At 39.9% G+C, this 13,121-nt stretch overlaps 1 long non-coding RNA gene across 1 annotated transcript; it reads right to left on the reverse strand.

The window, feature by feature from the left end:
* Nucleotides 1–3,954: 3,954 nt before the first annotated feature.
* Nucleotides 3,955–12,918, reverse strand: LOC124417477. The gene is made up of 3 exons (XR_006932310.1): nt 12,794–12,918; nt 10,252–10,297; nt 3,955–9,811 (listed from the first exon to the last, which is right to left on the reverse strand). It is a non-coding gene; the product is annotated as an uncharacterized LOC124417477 (long non-coding RNA).
* Between the last annotated feature and the right edge of the window lie 203 nt (nt 12,919–13,121).

Below are 13,121 nucleotides of genomic sequence, written 5' to 3' on the forward strand. Positions count from 1 at the left end.
AATAAGCTACTACTGCCTCTGCTTTCCCAGAAAGCTAATTTTAAATCCAGTTTTTACTTGGAGTATCTCACAATCATGTGTAAAATTAAGAAATTGGATTCACCTTAACATGCACTTTCACACTTGCCTTAAAAAAATAGTTGGTGAAAGGGCTTTGTTGCAGCAGCAGAGCTGCCACTCCTTGCAAGATGTGCTCCCGTCAGTCACTCAGGTACCAGGGTATCAAAAGGTCATGTCAAGTGAGGGAGGGTCAGCAGATTTGCATGCAAGTTGTTCTGGGACCCACCAGTTAAGTGCATCAAATACATAAAGTCCTCGAGCAATGGAGTGTGGCAGCTTGATGCTACAGCTCAGACCTTCTTCAACACCAGGATGGAATGTATCCATTCTGTTGTGTTATACACAGGTGTACACCAAATATTTTCTTCAGGCTTTGGCCCAGTGCAGAAGCATTCCCTGTCTCCCTGCATGTCTAGGAGAATTTTGATAGTACAAACTTGACAGTGCTGAATACACACAAATGGATGGAAGCGTGGCCACAAAAAGCCCTGGAGTATCTGCAGTTAAGCAACTTGGTTCTGGGAGTGGAATTTCCACAGTCCTTTCTGAATCTGAACCAAAATGTTATTTCTTGAAAGATTCATAAGAGATTTACTAAATTATTCTAGCAGAGGCAAACACAACAAAACACGTCTGTAGACAGATGCTTGGTGATTCAGGTAGAAACTGTCAGAGACCTACTACTCTACCTGGACTGCCACAAGTCCATGGGGGCTGGAAGGGATCCACCTGAGGGTGCTGAGGGAGCTGGCAGAGGTGATTGCCAAGCCACTTTCCACCATCTGTCAGCATTCCTGGTCCCAGAGGATTGGAGTCTTGCCAGCATGACTCCCATCTACAAGAAGGGTTGTAAAGAAGATCCGGGGAACTACAGGCCTGTCAGCCTGACCTTGGTGCCAGGGAAGGTTATGGAGTAGATCGTCTTGAGGGAGATCACATGGCATGTGCAGGACAACTAGGGGGATCAGGCCTAGCCAGCATGGATTCATGAAAGGCAGGTCCTGCTTGACCAACCTGAACTCCTTCTATGATCAATTGACCTGCCTGGTGGATGAGGGAAAGGCTGTTAATGTGGTCTACCTAGACTTTGGTGAAGCCTTTGACACTGTCTCTCACAGTATTCTTCTGGGAAACCTGACAGCCCGTGTCTTGGACAGGTACACACCTTGCTGGATGGCTGGCCTCAGAGTGCAGTGGTAAATGGAGTCACATCTAGCTGTTGACCAGTCATGAGTGGTGCTCCCAAGGGGTTGGTACTGGGGCTTGTCCTTTTCAATATCTTTACTGATGACCTGGATGAGGGCATTGAGTGTACCCTCAGTAAGTTTGCAGATGACACCAAGCTGGGGAGAAGCGTTGATCTGCCTGGGGGTAGGAAGGCCCTATAGAGCAATCTGGACAGGCTGGGTAGCTGGGCTGAGGCCAGTGGGATGAAGTTCAACAAGACCAAGTGCTGGGTCCAGCACTTTGGCCACAACAACCTCAGGCGACACTACAGGCTTGGGGCAGAGTGGCTGGAAGACTGTGTAGAGGAAATGGACCTGGGGGTATTGATTGACTCTCAAATGAACATGAGCCAGCAGTGTGACCAGGTGGCCAAGGTGGCCAATGGCATCCTAGCTTGTATCAGAAATAGTGTTGCCAGCAGGAGCAGGGAAGTAATAATTCCCCTGTACTTGGCACTGGTGAGATCACGCTTTGAGTACTGTGTTCAGTTTTGGGCTCCTCATTCCAAGAAAGACATTGAGGCCCTGGAGCATGTTCAGAGAAGGGCAGTGAAGCTGGTGAGGGGTCTGGAGCGCAAGTCTTACGAGGAGTGGCTGAGGGATCTGGGAATATTTAGTCTGGAGAAGAAGAGGCTCAGGGTAGACCTTATCACTCTCTACAACAACTTGAAAGAAGGTTGTGGTGAGATGGAGGTTGGCCTCTTCTCCCATGTAACTAGTGATAGGACTAGAGGGAAGGGCCTCACATTGCACCAGGGGAGATTCAGATGAGATTCAGGTCGGATGTTAGGAAATACTTTTTCTCCAAGAGAGTTGTCAAGCATGGTAACAGGATGCTTAGGGAGATGATGGAGTCACTGTCCTTGGAGGTGCTCAAGAAACATTCAGATGCTGTACTTGAGGGACGTGGTTTAGTGGGAAAATATTGGTGGTAGGTAGAAGGTTGGACTGGATGATCATGGAGGTCTTTTCCAATCTTAGTGGTTCTGTGATTCTATGGTTCTATGGCTCTGTGGTTCTATGACTGGTGCTGTAAGGAGAAACAAATTCACATAGTAAATAACACTGCAAACTGATGGAAATAAGAATGGAAATTTTGTTTATGTCCTGGCAGAAGATAAATTTTGTAGTTTTGTCTTTGTCAGTAGGCTGATAGTTACCAGCCAGCAGCAAACTCTCATGAAGATACTTCAGAAATCATGTAATAGAAAAATCCTTTTTGTATTGTACCCAATTTCTAGCAGGAAATAAATTATGGTCCACCTGATAGAGATGTTTTAAGTCTGAACTTAATATCTATTAAAAGATAAACTTAATTCCTCAACCCAAAAATCAGGGATGTATCAAAATGTTACAAGGATCTTTGCTGAAGCTGAATAGAGATTACAAAGTACCTATCCATCTGTCCATAAATTTTAGATAAGCAGCTTTGTCATTTCTTTGCATAAGTTATAAAATTACCCAAAAAAAAAGTAATCCAAGTTTTCAACATAAAAAGATTTTTGTCCTCCATTCACTTGGCTAGAAAGGGGGAAAGAAATAACAAAAGAACAGATGGTAGAAAAGATACACCAACATGTTGTATGCAACAGTGAAAACTAGAATATTGTAGGGGAAAAAACTGCTTTATTTGCTTTAAAATGATACACAAAGGAGATCTTTAGCTAAATGCGTGTGACAACGTGAGCTTTCAGACGCAAGAAATAAGGCAGTATTATTCTGGGTGTCTTTTTACTATTGAAAATAGCTGAAATATCCCTGGTGTGACAAGACAAGACAAGTAAGCGTCCTTGTCTAGAAATACAGCACCGAACTGGAAAAAGCACAGCTTTTATCTACTCTTGATGGAGCACTAATGTTGCTGCCTTTGGATTGACAAAAGTTGTGAATATCTCCAAATAAAAGTCCTGAAAAGACTTAACCTAAACAGTCACAAGCACTGTAAAACCTGCAAGTATTTTTTTGTCCTCAGGGCTGCTTAAAAAGACATGACACTTCTGTCACTGGCCTGGACATATCTGTAATACAGGACTTTGTAATTGCAGAGCAGCTGTGGCAGATAGCATATCTAAAAGTAAGATAGTGTGTCTTAACTCAACTGTAGCCTTTGACTACAAGAAGTGATTTAAATTACTCATGCTACATTTGCTTTTTAAATACAATATTTAACAAGCAATCTTCAAGTAACCCTGTGAGTAGCTGGTGATATTGCCATAACAAAATTAGGGAGTGTTAGAGCCTCAGGAGGCAGATTTCAGTCCTGAAAATAATTATGGAGGACACGCATTAAACTGCACGGAAAATTCTTGAAGACTGAGACAAAGGATATCATGTGTAAATGTTCACACTCAGGTAGGTCTGGGCTGGGGAATGTTCCTCTTTCATATGCCTGGCAGATTACCTCCAAAGACACCTTAATGTCGACAGCAGGGCAGCCTTGGCAGAATACAGTCTTCCTTTGCTGTATTTAAACATGGCAGCTAAGGGATTTTTCTTAAGTGTTCATTGTTTGTTCAACCAGAGCACTATTTACAGAATTTATTGGAGTTTTAGCACCTTTAAAAATTAAAATAGTGATTGCTTTTTTTCCCAGCTATACTGTGCTGCCTCATAGGTAAGGTACAGCTTTGATCTCAAACATTTTAAAGAAACTTAAAACCATATAGACTGTTCTTAAGTGTAAAGTTCTTAAGAATACTGTTCTTAAGGGTCAAGATGCAAACAGTGTGAATTATATTTGAATAAAAGGGAGATAACGATGGTGATAGATTCCTAGTAGGGTTTGCAGCGTTCTCACACTGACATTTGGAAAGAAATCAGTGTGCAGTGCCTGACCTTGACTCAAGAATAAATGAGACTGCATCCAGTTCTGCAATCAGAGAATAAAATGACTTTTTAATATGATTTAATTCTATTTGCATTTGTAGGCAATTCCTCTTTTACTTGTTGTTTTTACATTTTTAAGACTGGAAGCAAATATATCTGCAGAGAAGCAATTTTAAGGCACACAGTACTTACAACACTAAACTGTTACAAGTCAACATTCTTCCTAGATAATGAGCACTACATGTAGATCTATTATTTGAAAACATATTGCAAACTACTTGAATAAAGAGTAACCAAAATTCATCTGTTCTGCAGCAGATATGAGTGGAAAAATGCAGTCTTCACGAAGATATGACCTCAGCACCATTGAAAGATAAAAAAAAAGATGGGGGAAATTACTATCCTTTAACACCTGCATTAAATAATGAGATAGGCAAACTAAAGAGATGAACCAAAAAAATCTGAGTGTCCACTATGCTTAATTCATACAGTACACTGCCTAAGCCCAAAAAACTTAAGAATATGCCAATCCAAACACAAAAGTACCTGAATGTTTTTTCAGAGAAATAGTGCCAGCACAAACCACAGTCTTTTATTTTGACATTTTGATGAGAATAAAATATTTCATATCTTCAAAAACAGACACCTGATTCTCTTATTTAGATAGCTGAACGCAGTGTACACAAACACATCTAAGTGGACATTTTCATAATCATATTAATCATGCTGACTTACCTTGTGGCTTTTGGTTTTAGTTCAACTCATTCCTGGCAGTTTTTCTGTAGTGGAAATTAACAACTCAAGAACCACATTATAATTAGAACTTGAAGGTATATTCTGTTTATAGGGCAATATGCATTACTTGGACTAATAGAATTCATGGCTGATGACCAAAGACTTTATTAGATCAGAATACAATTATTACCAGGTTATTATACTCAGTGTTTAATTAAATACTGAAATCTTAAAATACAGAAGTAGGAGGAAAATAGCTTTTCTTCCTACACCTCTTCCAGCCATGTCCTTTCATCTCTTTCTGTACTTTCTCCTTGGTACATCATGCCCATTTAACATTGTCTTCTCTTCATTTGTGTGCAGTTTCCTTTCTTTTCCACAAACTTTGGTGACAACTGAAAAAGGAGTTTAGATTTTATCTTTTGCAGTGAGAAACACTTTGAAAACTCAGAGCATGTTAGTTTTACCAGAACACGTAGTTACTAATACAAAATTGTTGTAGAGTTACTTCAGTATTAACAGGAAAATTACAGTAGAAGAATAATTATGTGATTAGGAGGACCCAGGCATGGAGAGTGGCAGGTCTGTTGCTGAAGGCAGATAAGATAAATCATCTTCATGCCAGTAAAGATACAGGGCCCTTCATAGAACTAGGTCTGATATATGCCTAATTTTTAGGAGGCCATGGGATGAGATGAATCTCATTCATGCTGAGTTCTTTCCTGAGCTTCATTTTCTTGAACTGTAATAACTAGTCTTGAATTCTTATGTTTCCTACAATAACACTGGCAATGGAATGCAGCTGACTATGTTTAGCAGAATCATCAAGGCAGGGGAGATATATTGGCTTAGGGAGGTGTTATCAGTCATGAGAGACCAACATGCAATTTCAAGTGGGTATGTATGAAGTGATGAATAAGAATTGAACAAGTGAACCTGGTGAAAGAGCTGAAAGTCAGTTGGCGAGTGTTCTCTTATTTGCTATAAGTTCCCAAGCAACATCACAAGGATAAAGACAAATGACCTAGCAACACAGTGGGAGGAAACTTCACACAGCGGCACCAAGAGGCTAACCATAGATAATTCTGTCACCATGATGTTCACCAGTAGCTTTTGAGGAACAGTAATCTGATATCAAAATCAGATGTAGATTGATAGTCCCTGCTTTTTTACCACACCCTGAGGTGACTGTTTCCAAGAGAATTAGAAATAGAGTTCCTGTCCTCCCCCTTACAGAGATTCACACTTTCCAAGTTCACAAATATTTTTTTTTTATCCCTGGGATCCTTTGAGCTTATGCTGATATCCAGCTCACATGTCTGGCAGCCACAGAGGTTTAATATCTGACAAGATAACAGTTTGCTGCCAACAAAATCAGTAATTTGCAAAAGGAAAGGGCGCTTCATAAATGCAATGAAAAAATACATACCAGTAGTAGTTAAGTTTCCACATAATTTCTAGGTTTTTACTATGTTACTATCTAAAATGTCATATAAGGAAGGTACTGCAAAGAAAAATATAAAACATATTTACAGTTATCTAGAGACATATGCACACTCTGTACATTGTAGACTGCTGGGTTATTTCCAAGCTAAATAGAGAAAGACTCTGTGTAATCAACAGGGTGTTACAGAGTGAAAACATGAACAAAAACAGTTACTGTAAAGCAACAAACCCTGTAGAATCACATTCCGTCTTACCTTCTGGGACCCCCTCTCTGACCTGATAGAAGTTGTTTAAACACAATTACGGTATTTAAATAACACCTCATGAACAGTATTCATAGAATTACATATTGTTTTAAATTGAAAGAAACTTTAATGATCATCCAGTCCCAACCTCATGCTGTGGACAGGGCTGCCACCCACCAGCTGAGGCTCCCCGCAGCTCATCCAGCTGTGGCCTTGAACGCCTCCAGGGTTAGGGTATCCAGAACTTCTCTGGGCAACCTGTTACAGTGCCTCACAGCCTTCTGAGTAAAGAATTTCTTCCTTGAATCTTCAAATTTGGAGGTAATCATGAATTTAAGCACAAGAAAATTCTCATGTAGAGATGGATCATTAAAAAGTTTGGCTGAAGATCTGGCCCGTAGCCAACAGTGCATGGATAAGGTAGGTTTTCCTTTACTCTTCTTTGATTTGTCTGCTTTATGTGCAGTACATCTGTAACCTGACTTGTTCTACATCTCTTCCTCCACTTTCAGAGGACTGAAGAGCTCTCTACAATTCACATCACTCACTCCAGTCATGCATCTAGACAGGTGAGCTGTATTGTAAAACTATCTTGTCAGAAATCTTCCCGGTTATCCACAGCTGTCACACATGTGAGTGAGCCTATGCTTCTATGCTGTGTTTTCTTTCTGTCTGAGTGAGGAGCCTTATTCTAATCAGAAACCCTTCCTTTCCATCTGACCCAAGTTCACACACAACCAAGATCTGCAATGTGCAAAACATCGTACCAGGATGCAGGGGCAACAGGAGGAGAGTCACTGAGTTTTTGTTCACCTGTCAATCCAATCCTACTGGTTTCCTGCTTCTCATTTTCCCCCTGGGTTTTCCACCTCTCCGGAGCCCTTCTTCTCACCCTGCGACACTGACCACACGGAGCAACCCTGCTCAGCCGTCTGCAGGAAACTTGAAGTGACACAGCAAAACTCTGGCAGGAAGCAAGGTAAAAGGCTCTCCAGTAAAAGGCAGCTGTCAAGGCACTGGGATGATTTCTATTTTTTAGTTTCAGTACACACTTGTGTTTCAAAGTCTGCTCTCTGGGTATTTGACCCACACTGGCAAGTATTCATGAAAAAAAAAAAAAAAGAAAAGAAAAGAGAATATCAATTCTATTGTTCATAAATTCTACTTCAGCAATTCTCAGAGCTGAAGCTGAGGGCCAGCTCACGTGCCTGGCAGCCAATGATGTTTAACTTCTGGCAGTGGAGTAGTTATTTGTCTACAAAATCAATAATTTATAGGGAAAAGAGAAGCTCATAAAACTAAGAGTAAAAGAAAAATGTTGAAATCACTGAAATACGAATGCAGGAAATAAATCACACTTTCTTTTTCTGTACTAGGATTTTTTTTGAAGGTTCTTACATCCAATGGTCAGCGTAATGGAAATAAAGTACGCAGAGTATAATTCTTTGTAGCACAAAAGTACTGAGCTCCTATCCAATTGCCTCAGCAAGCAGCTGTTCTGCAAGGGCAAAGTAGTAGATGAGTAACGAAGTTTTACTGTTGAAGAATACATTGAGATTAAGTGATCTAATCTTTATTTTCCTTGCCTCTAGCTGACCTTGTCACTGTCCCCACAGGAGACCTCTGATTTATTCACTTTGGTCTTATTTGGTTGGGTCAAACAACTTTCTCACACAAAGATCACAGATAACAGCAGAGCAGCTTGGTTTCAAGAAAGAAAGGCAAGGGGTCAGGAAAATAGTACTCATGCCCAAGTTTCAATGTGGAAAGTTCAAGCTTGTAGTGGCATCACAGACAGCTGGATTTGTGGAGCATGAATCTCTCAAGGGTACTGCACAGATTCTTCCCATCATGCCCTTTAGTGGAAGGATGTATCAGAAGATCCATGCATGAAAACTCACCCTGATTCTCTCTTTGAAAAGTTTTTTTCTCGATTTAAGCAAAAACATAGCTCAAAGCTACTAGTGCTAGCAATTTAATTGATTTTCAGAGTATAGTGCTCTCTCCAAAATTGCTTTGTCCAACAAAACGTGAAACTAAATAATGTGAAAAAATGAACAATTTAGCAAAACTGCAGGCACAGAAAATACAGCACACTGTCAAACAGTGACCCGAATTTCAGACAGCATTCACCACATAAATCTGAACAACTACCTCCAGGAGGATCTGTAGAGGGAGGGGAAGGTAAATAGTTGATGGCATATACTTCGTCTACGGCTTATGTCATGCTGAGTGTCAGCATAAAATAAAAGAGGAGGATATGAATAACAGGAAAAACTAGTTTATACCATACTGTGTTTGCCCAAGAAGGAATTTCTTGAGTCGTATTTTCTCCTCATGCTGTCTTAAAACAACAAGCAATGGGCAAGCTATATTTTGAAGGTGAAGACAGTGCATGTCACATCTTACTTGAGCTTGCTTTCTTTTTTTACCGGATGCACTACTGTAGTCTACTGGAACAGGTTGCCAAGTGGTGGATTCCTTGTTCCTGGAGACATTCAAGGTCAGGCTGGACAGGGCTCAAAGCAACCTGATTTAGCTGTAGGCATTCATGTTCTTTGCAGGGAGGTGGTCTAGATGACCCCATGATTCTACGATTCTAACCTGTAAGCTATGAAACAGATACAGACACCTAACGAGACTCTCCTAAATGCAAGAAACCCCAAATATCATTGTCTATTCAACCAGGTGGCAGTGCTTCACAGAAACACAAAGTCTTCACAGCATCCTGAGTAGGAAAAGCATCACCTCTGAAGTGGGAGACCCACACCCAAATATTTGTATGCACTTGAGTATGTTCATACAAGTTAGTTTCGGGCTGCATGTAAGACCAAAATGTAGAAAGACTCATCAATTTCAGGGTAACTACTTTGATGAGCACAGTGAGCAGGTTTCTCTTGGTCTGAAGTATCTTTGGTCTGCAGTAAGATACCTGCAGTACCAGCAAATGAGTAGGCACTAAACACTATGGAAAGAAAGGCACACAACAGCTCACACTCCAAAGAGAAAAGGAAAGAAGTATAAAAGATGATAATACATAGAGACTCATAGCCTTGATCATGGTCTGTGTTCTGGTTTCAATGATATGGATGTAGAAGAAGGCTATAAAACATCTATTTCTATTTCTGAAAGTGGAAATTATTTTTTTGCAATGAAGCTCTTATGTCCACTATTCTGTCCATTAATGCACACTTACAAAGGATATAACCTGGCAGACATATAGAATGTCCATGGAAAGGACTGTGACCAAGGCAATCTGTATTCTAGTCTGCACTGCAAAAAAAAAAAAAAAGACCTTGTGGTTACTTGGAATACCTAGCACTGCTACAGCTTGTATGAATGTTGTACTGGCTCCCAACCACACCAAAATCTTAGAGGCACAGAATAGTACAAGTTTGTCCTAAACTCCTTATGATAGAACACAGAATTGAAATTAAAACAGAGGGAGCGATACACTGCCTACACACAGGACTCAGGTGATAGCTAGTCCTTTTTTAATAGTGCAGTGTTCAAACTGCCTTTTATTTCCAGGGCACTATGTAAAATTTATCCCAATTATTCATTAGAAATGCCACTAATTCTGTTATCCCTTGTGTTCCCCTTAGAGAAAGCTGATGCTGGCTATGAAGTTATATACAGTAGGAGAGTTCTTAAGTTACCCAGCAAATGTCAGTGTATGAAGTCGATTTTCAGCAGTGCAAAAGTACCATTACCTTAGAGTTAACACGGTATTGTAGGAGTATGCTTTATTTCTCATATCTGAAAATACAGAAATTGCAGCTGCATGAGTCAACATAAAATATTCAAACTGTTAATGCATTAACACAAGTGTCAGTACCAGATTGCAAAGCTTAGCATAAAATTACAAATAACTAAATATGGTATACAGCATTTCTCTCCAAGCAATCAAAAACCTTGCATAATATTATAGTGCAGCTGGTTACTAGCTCGTGCAAGGCAATTTAAGTCTCCTTAATGGATAAAAAGAACCTTGAAACAGTCTCTAATGGAATACCACTTTGGCCCCAACGATATCCTGAATAAATTCTCTCGCAGGTTTTTACTCCATTTCCTAGGCATATTCTTGACAATCAAAGTAATGGCTTCAGTACATTAATAATGTGAATTTTCACCTTTACCATCCAGTGTGATAAGTGGGTGTTGCTTATGCCCTTGTGCAGCTGTGCACTGTATGTTTTAGAAGGCCAAACACTGGATGGCATATGAACATCCACCACAGCAAATGAATAGTCTACACACTCAGAGTGGTGCAAAAGAAAGGGAGGGTAGAAGTTCCTCAGCTACAGGGATGAGACAATGTTAACACATTTGGCTTGTTGTGAGAAGTAATACTGCCCCAGAAACAACCTTACTCCCTGCCACGTTGATATCCAGAACCATAAAATTCTCATCTTCCCCTTGTAACTTCTGACATGTTTGATAGGCCTGGTAATTGAACCACACTTCTAGGGCTTCCTTAGCATGCTGAGATACCAAACCAGCTAACTACAGACAATTAAGGTCTGTAACTTGAAGAGAAAAAAAACATGAATAAATCAGCAGGACATTAGATAAGTAACAAATAATAAAATTAGTGCGTTAATGCGGAAGCCAAATTTTCAATAGAAAATGTGCTGTATAACGTATGCTAAAATAACAGGGTGGAAAGACTGTTCTTAAAACTGGACTCTGGTACGTGTTCTCACACAGAAAATAAATCACACGCATCTTGCTAGCATTTAGATGTGGAAGAACTGCCTGGAGCTACGACAGCAGCTGAATGTTTCACTCTGTGAAGAATTAATATTTTCAGCAGCAGTAACCAGCACTTTATGGAGATCAGATAAATCATTGCAATAAATATGAGGTACAGAGGAATGGACCATATGTTTTCTTAATTTGTTAATTCAACTATTCACAATGTAAATTGTGAATAGCATTGATGCTAAGACATGTGAAGCATTAAAAGAAAGAGACACATATCCGGGGCTGTAGAGCTTTCGTTTGGTTTTGACCATTAAGTTGTAGCAATAGGTCGAAGATTAAATTATTCACTCCCATTTACAGGGAAGTTATATGAAAACATTCTATTCTAGGACTGAAAAGTGAATGGTAAATTAATTGCCTCACCAAGCCATTGTGTATCCTCTTTGAGAAACACGTTGAAGACGTACACTAGTTACAAAATACCCCGGAGATCAATGTGTTATGCTTAAGCAATAATGAATTTTATGCTGGCCACTGCATTACTAGGCAGTTAAGTATTTTCTTAGTTAGGCTCTTGAGCATTTAGAAGGTAATTAATGATCATGGCTGATGAGAAGATTCATTACAACTATTATGCATTTTCCAATATATGTCATTATTCAGATTTGTCATAAAGCAGAACCTATTAAATGAAAAAGTTATACACTAAGGGCTATGGGCTTAGGAAATAAATCCACAACAACTGAAGCACTGAAATAGACAATGCTGTAACACCACATTTCACAAACCCGTGACAGTCCTGGGGCAGTCTGCCTAAGATCAGGCTCTTCAGAGAAGCTCTAATAGCAGAGCATGCAGTCCAAAAATAAGAAACAAAAAGATTAGGAATGGCAATACGAATTAGCTCCAAGATGTGCTAAAGGGGATGACGGACTTAAGTGCCTTCAGTAATACTTTAAAAGTAAACTAGAGCAAGTGCTTGAATTCATATCTGTAGAGAAGTTCTTCCATGACCCCAGTCTGAGTGCCTTTTATCAAATGGAGTGGTCACAACAGCAGAAACTAAATCCTGTCTGCCCCACCATGCAGACAAATTCTGTCTACTCATCATTACATAATACTAACCTGCACCCAACCCCATCTCCCCTTGTAAAAACATCACTTGAGCAGACAAATGGCTGGGGCTCTTCCTACAGGTGCTCCAATGACCCTTCTCTGTGTTAAGACTACTTACATCAGAAATGGGAACCACAGGCAGCAAGGAAGAACAGTGTACATCACAACCTTTTCCTTCCTTCCCTGCCTCCTTCTTTTCCTCTTCTGAATAGACTTTTGAATAAGCTACTCTGACTGATTTTGGAACTCAAGAGGCATACTTATTGGTTACACGGTGCTATAATTCCCACTTTTTACAGTGTCTTGATAGATCTCCCAAAAAACCTTCAAATGGTTAAAATGCTTTAAAAAACACACACACACACACACACACACACAAGAGAAGGACTAAAAACCTTATAGACAGCTGCAATTTTCTTAAAATCAGCCTACCTTTTTCGGAAGGTGAAGGGATTACAACCCACAAAACAGTAACAGTTTGGAAGGTAATGGCTCCAATACACACAAAGCTACGGAAAACAGAGTTCAGTAGTGTAACTAAAAGACTGTTTTCAGTCGGGGGAATGACCCTTGGAGAATTACATTCATTGTTTCCTCAGCTGCTGTCATGCTGACTCTTGAAAATGTGGATCACTGTTGAAAATAATGCTGCATTGTTTGTAGATTTTGTAGAGGATTCATGAATTTAATGATAGGCACGCTGTTTTTAGCCAAATACACTGAGCTGTTAACAAAGAACAATTAAGCTGAGAGCTGTTGT

This window comes from Gallus gallus, chromosome 1, assembly GCF_016699485.2.
Source record: "Gallus gallus isolate bGalGal1 chromosome 1, bGalGal1.mat.broiler.GRCg7b, whole genome shotgun sequence".
NCBI classification, from domain to species: Eukaryota; Metazoa; Chordata; class Aves; order Galliformes; family Phasianidae; genus Gallus; species Gallus gallus.